Source organism: Papio anubis, chromosome X, assembly GCF_008728515.1.
Source record: "Papio anubis isolate 15944 chromosome X, Panubis1.0, whole genome shotgun sequence".
Lineage (NCBI taxonomy): Eukaryota > Metazoa > Chordata > Mammalia > Primates > Cercopithecidae > Papio > Papio anubis.
Window position 1 is genome coordinate 35,194,692 of NC_044996.1, and position 6,918 is coordinate 35,201,609.

The 6,918-nt window shown below is 41.3% G+C and overlaps 1 long non-coding RNA gene across 2 annotated transcripts; it reads right to left on the bottom strand.

The window, feature by feature from the left end:
- Positions 1 to 1,109: 1,109 nt before the first annotated feature.
- On the bottom strand, positions 1,110 to 4,086 carry LOC110742108. 2 transcript variants are annotated; one of them, XR_002519454.2, is made up of 4 exons: positions 3,329 to 4,086; positions 2,558 to 2,672; positions 1,482 to 1,557; positions 1,110 to 1,156 (listed from the first exon to the last, which is right to left on the bottom strand). It is a non-coding gene; the product is annotated as an uncharacterized LOC110742108 (long non-coding RNA). The 2 variants fall into 2 exon arrangements; XR_004180853.1 differs by lacking the exon at positions 3,329 to 4,086 and adding an exon at positions 2,798 to 2,897.
- Positions 4,087 to 6,918: the final 2,832 nt, after the last annotated feature.

Here is a 6,918-nt window from a genome sequence, read left to right on the forward strand (position 1 = left end):
ATTCAGGCCAAAAGCCTTGGCATCATCTTGGACAGAGATGCTATATTACAGAACTCCAGGGGGCACTAGACACTTTTTTGTCACTGCTATTAGTGTTATGCCATATGGTGACCCTGCTTTCCTTGATTCCTCTTACATCCTACATCTGATCTGTTAGCAAATCCAGTTGACTGTACCTTCAAAATGTATCCAAAATTCAACAACTTCTCCCCAAGTCCACTGTCCTCCCCTGACCCAAGCTTGCCCTCTTAAATTTACTTTCCACAAAGCAATCACAGCAATCCTTATAAAATATAAGTCAGATCACATCACTCCCCTACTCAAAATTTCCCAGTGCTTCCCATCACACTCAAAATTCTTACACTAGCCTACAAGATGCTGGATTGCTTTTTACTTCTATATTTATCCCTATCTAATAGACTGTATATTTTCTTTATTCATCTCACTTATTGTCCGCTGCCCATATGTGAATATAAGCTCCATAAAGTCAGGGACTTGGTCTGTTTTATTCACAGATGAAGCCCCAGCATCTACAGCAATACCTGACACAAAGTACGCACTCAATATGTATTTGTAAATGGAATGAATGAAGTAGATTGAGTAGGGGAAAATCTTGACACATGGGCCAGAATTATACCAAAACGCAATATGACAAGTGAAATGGCATTTGAGGAGCAAGCTAGTGCTGAGACCTAGTCAAGCCCCAGGAGATGTTTTTAGTTTCTACTTCCTACCATTGTTTTGACATTTTGTCTGAGGAAGTCTCCATTCTTTTGTCTCCTAAAGAGAAAGAAATTGACTATATAGCAAAGTAAGGAGCTCCCCCTAGTGGAAGTAACTCCATCAAAGCAATGGAATAGAAAATCAAAGCCTGGTGCTTGAAATTACAAAGATCACTGGGGACAAAGGAAGTGACTCCAGCATTTCACAGGAAAAATCCTCAGTGGAAACACTGGAGAACTAAAGATTAGATCTGAAGTACATGGGGGAACTTACCAATTTATTTTATTGTTGAACCTCTTTTATTTATTTAAAGTTGAACAACAGGCCAGGCACAGTGGCTCACGCCTGTAATCCCAGCATCTTGGGAGGCCGAGGCGGGCAGATCACTTGAGGTCATGAGTTGGAGACCAGCCTGGCCAACATGAAGAAACTGCTAAAAAAAAAAAAAAATTAGCCAGGTGTGGTGACATGCACCCATAATCCCAGCTACTCGGGAGGCTGAGGCATGAGAATTGCTTGAACCCGGGGAGTGAAGGTTGCAGTGAGCTGAGATCGTGCACTGCACTCCAGCCTGGGCAACAGAACGAGAATCTGTCTCAAAAAAAAAAGTTGAACAACATATGTACCTACCCTCAAGGAATTTAAAATTTGGTAGAGAATGTAACTCACGAATACAAATAAGCACAAAGCAACGAGTATGGATGTAAATCAGTGAATATGAGCCAAACAAGACGAATAAACTAAAAGATATGACTCACTCAGGAAAAAGAGGGATTACTTTAGGCTGAGGAAATCCAGGAAAACATCTTGGAGGGAGTGGTTCTTGAGCGGCACCTTGAAAGACAAATAAAATTTAAATAAGCGAGTACTATATGTAAAGACCTAAATCTAGAGAAGGGCACATCATGTGAAATTCCAAGCAGACCAGTGGGGCTTTATAAAGGTCACAATTTGAGTGATAACACAGAACCTGAAACCCTCCTTGAAAAGAGCAGAGAGGGATTCCTGAGAGAAAGGTCCTTGGCAAAGGTGAACACAGGCAGGGACCAAAGAAAGTCCCTTTCTTCATTTTCCCTTGGATGAAAGGAACACTACTTAAATGTATAGGGAAAAAAAAAGAAAATAATATAACTGCAAGTGGTTATTCTCTTCCATGGTAATGCCTACTGAGGCAGTTTTCTGGTGAATCTAGAGGAGGGGTCCACAAACTTTTTATTTAAAGGGCCATATAGGCTGGGCATGGTGGCTCATGCCTGTAATCCCAGCACTTTGGGAGGCTGAGGCGGGTGGATCGCTTGAGCCCAGGAGTTCGAGACCGACCTGGACAACACAGTAAGACCCCATCCCTACAAAATATTTAAAAATTAGCTGAGCATGGGGGGGTGCACTTGTAGTCCCAGCTACTTGGGAGGATGAGGTGAGTAGATTGCTTGAGCCCAGGAGTTCGAGGCTGCAGTGAGCCGTGATCACTCCACTGCACTCCAGCCTGGGTGATAGAGCGAGACCTTGTCTCACTAATGAATAAATGAATGAATGAATGGATGAATGAATGGACAGATAGTAAATATTTGTGGCTTTGTAGGTCATATACAGTATCTGTCACAACTACTCAACTCTTCCATCACAGGGTAATAGCAGTGATAGACAATATATAAACAAATAAACAATAAAACTTTATTTACAAAAATAGATGGCAGACCAGATTTGGTCCACATGCTGAAGTTTGCTGACTCCTGGCCTACCAATAAGAGAAGCAGTTACATGATTCAAATGCTTAATCACACCGGGCTTTGGTAGCCCAATGTGTTCATGGATGCAACAGAGATACACCTACCTCCAGTATCAGATTGGGCAAGTTCTTGGGTTGGGTTCCTTCTTTTCTGACCAGCGCTTAGATGTATACTGCCAATATTTGCCTCTCTAGTACTTCTTTTTAATTGCTGGTCACCCTAAAAACAAAACCCATCTCATTTGAAATCCTCCATTATTAGAAAGCTATTGATAGGACTATTGATAGGGCTCACAAGGCAGCGTTTATCTTGATACATTTTCTTTTTCAGGGTCTGGACCTCACCTTGGCTTTGCAAGATAAGAAATCCAATCTAGGCCAGGTGCAGTGGCTCATATCTGTAATTCCAACACTTTGAGAGGTCAAGGCAGGCGGATCACCTGAGGTCAGGAGTTCAAGACCAGCCTGGCCAACATGGTGAAACCCCATCTCTACTAAAAATACAAAAATTATCCGGGCACGATGGTGGGTGCCTATAATCCCAGCTACTCGGGAGGCTGAGGCAGGAGAATCGCTTGAACCTGGGAAGTGGAGGTTGTAGTGAGCCGAGATCGTGCCACTGCACTCTAACCTGGGTGACAGAGCAAGACTCTGTCAAAAACAAGAAAAAAGAAAAGAAAGAAAGAAAGAAGGAAGGAAGGAAGGAAGGAAGGAAGGAAGGAAGGAAGGAAGGAAGGAAGGAATTCAATCTCGAGTTGTCTGAAATTGGGAAGACTATGAAAGCTCTACTTATCAGTAAAAGTCCCAGAGGAAGGCAAGTAGCATCAGTTTACATTCAGTAGCTGTTTTACAGAGATCACCCTGATACTTTGTTACCTGCAAGGGAAGGGGGAGCCTCCATTCTTAGATGTTTTCCTGCCCTGAAAAAAAAAAAGTGACAAATTGGCAATATGAATACTTACAAGAGGCATTAGCTATAAGCTTTGTGAAAAGAGAGATTATTTTTTAAATTAGAAATAATCTTTTATTTTTACAAAAACAGTATATATTCATTGTGAAAAATTCGAAAGCAAAAATAACTAAATAGAACATTGTGTTCCCATCACACAGAAATCACCACTGTTAACAGCTTAGTATATATCTTTTCAGATATTCTTTCTAAGTATATGTAATACATATACGCATTTTCTTCCAAAAATGAAATACCGTACAAAATGTTTTACAACTGCCCTTTTCAGTTAATGACCTCCACCATTTCATCTTAATAAGTTTTCACATCATCTAATAACCATCCATATACAAATTTCCCTAATTTTCCCAAAAATGTCCCATTAAGCAAGTTTGTTTAAATCATGATCCAGTCTCAGACCACACGCTGCATCTTAAGTCTCTTTTCACTGAAAACAGTGTCTTCTTCCAGGACAAAAATTTTGTTTCATGCTGTATCCCCAATGCATTTAACAGTTCTTGGTACATAACAGTAACTCAATAAATATTTGTATAATTAATTAATAAAAAATTTAGGGGGTGGGGGATTCATGGTAGAGTTTATCTCATCAACCCATTACCCTTTAGCTCAATTTTATAGAAAATAAAAATAAAGACCAGAGACATAAAGTGACTTCCCAAGGTCACACAGCAAGTATATGTCAATTGTTTTCCATACTTTTTTTTTTTTTGAGATGGAGTCTTGTTCTGTCGCCAGGCTGGAGTAGAGTGGTGCGATCTCAGCTCAACTGCACTCAGAGGTGCAACCTCTGCCTCCCGGGTTCAAGCAATTCTTCTGCCTCACTCTCCCAAGTAGCTGGGACTACAGTTGCACGCCACTATGCCCAGCTAATTTTTGTATTTTTAGTAGAGACAGGGTTTCACCATGTTGGCCAGGACGGTCTCAATCTCTTGACCTCGTGATCTGCCCACCTCGGCCTCCCAAAGTGCTGGGATTAAAGGCATGAGCCACTGCGCCCAGCCCTTTTGTTTGTTTGTTTGTTTTGAGACGGAGTCGCCCAGGCTGGAATGCAGTGGCGTGATCTCGGCTCACTGCAACCTCTGCCTCCTGGGTTCAGGCCATTCTCCTGCCTCAGTCTCCCAAGTAGCTGGGACTACAGGTGCCCGCCACCACGCCCAGCTAATTTTTTGTATTTTTAGTAGAGACGGGGTTTCACCACGTTAGCCAGGACTCGATCTCCTGACCTCATGATCCGTCCACCTCGGCCTCCCAAAGTGCTGGGATTACAGGCGTGAGCCACCACGTCCAGCCCAACTTTTTATTCTATTAAACCAGGAGTTGGCAAGCTTTTCTGTGAAGGTCAGAGAGTTAATAATTTAGAATTTATGAACCAAGAAGCAAGATCGAGGATACTATATAAGTATTTACATAATGAGAGAAAACAAAATTGTACAAATTTTTAATTAATGAAATTTAAAATGTAATAACAATTGACTATAAGGTTTCATAATACAGTTCTACTAATGAAAAGATTAGAATAGAAAAATAACATTTTGCTTCATTGGGGTTGAAAATTAGTGTTCCCTATCATCAAATTTGTTGTCACTTTTCATCTGAAAACACATTCTTAGCTCACAAGTCATAGATTGCCAATTCCTATACTACATCATGCAGCTTGTTTGTGGTTTGCTTTTCTTTTAAAGTTTAAGTGAAAATAACATTCCTCATAATTGACAGTTACATTTGGGTGCTGGCTTATTGGAGCTATATGATAGTAAAGCACCAATGAGGAAAACAATTCATCTTTATTTTATTTTATTTTATTTTATTTTATTTTATTTTATCGCCCAGGCTGGAGTGCAGTGGTGTGATCTCAGCTCACTGCAACCTCTGCCTCCCAGGTTCAAGCGATTCTCCTGCCTCAGCCTCCCAAGTAGCTGGGACTACAGGCACACACCTGGCTAATTTTTGTATTTTTAGTGGAGATGGGGTTTCGCCTATGGTCTCGAAACTGGTCTCGAACTCCTGACCTCAGGTGATCCACCCACCTCGGCCTCCCAAAGTGCTGGGATTATAGGCATGAACCACCGCGCCCAGCCCACATTTTTAAAAAGTATGTATTGTGTTACTTCAGTTATTCTAGTAGCTAGCTGTTGAGCATGCCTGTCTTCTTTCATTTAGATGGACAGAAGGTAGGCTGCATTGTGATGGTCACATTCATAATTAACCATGTGTTAATATTTAATAAGGCTGACCAATTTAAAAATCAGTGCAAGTGAGGATAGTAATCAGCCTATGTTGGGGCTTCCTTTTCTCAAATAAAAATATGCTCTTTAAAGATATATAGGTAAATATTCAAAGAGTTAAAAGAACAGAAAGTGGTTGCTTTTGGGGGCAACATGGAACGGGAAGGAAAGCAAATGATTCCTTTTTTAAAAAAGCAAATCTTGTAGAACTATTTGATTTTTTTAAAACTACAGTATGATACCTGTAATCCCAGCACTTTGGGAGGCTGAGGTGGGAGGATTGCTTGAGCCTAGGAGTTCAAGATCAACCTGGGCAACATGGCAAAAGCCTGTCTTTTTTTTTTTTTTTTTTTTTTTTTTGAGATGGAGTCTTGCTCTGTCACCCAGGCTGGAATGCAGTGACGTGATCTCAGCTCACTGCAACCTCCACCTCCTGAGTTCAAACAATTCTCCTGCCTCAGCCTCCTGAGTAGCTGGGATTACAGGTGCACACCGCCACACCTAGCTAATTTTTGTATTTTTAGCAGAGATGAGGTTTCGCCATGTTTGCCAGGCTGGTCTCGAGCTCCTGACCTCAGGTGATCCATCCACCTCGGCCTCCCAAAGTGCTGGGATTACAGGTGTGAGCCACTGCGCCCAGCCGTGAAACCCTGTCTCTATACAACATTTAAAAATTAGCCAGCCATGGTGGTGTGCACCTGTAGTCCCAGGTATTTGGGAGGCTGAGGTGAGAGGATTGCTTGAACCCAAAAGGTTGAGTCTACAGTGAGCTGTGATCGCACGCGCCACTGTACTCCAACCTGGGTGACAGAGCGAGATGCTGTTTCAAAACAAACAAAAAACCTACAGTATGTACTTGTATAATTTTGATTAAAATAAACAAAAGAAAACCAGAGGCACATTAAGACCCCTTCTGGAAAAGGTTTCTTTAATACTTTCCTCCACCTGCCTTCAAGCAGGGTTAAGTGTTCTCTTTCTGCTCCCCAGAGCATCTTGTCCTCAACTCCCTTCAGAGCACTTAACAAGCTGTACTGTCATTGTGCTCCTTGCAAGGAAGGACTATGTATTATTCATTTCAGCTCCTATTTTTTACAACACTAAAAAAGGCATTCGTTAAATGAAGTGAAACTAGCTAAACCAAATACAACCAAAAATCACTCAATCTAGGCAAATTAACATCACAATGAGACACCAATCAAAAAGACAGACAAGAAAGTATTGGTAAGGATGTGGAGAAATAGAAATCCTCATACATTTACCAGTGAGGAGAG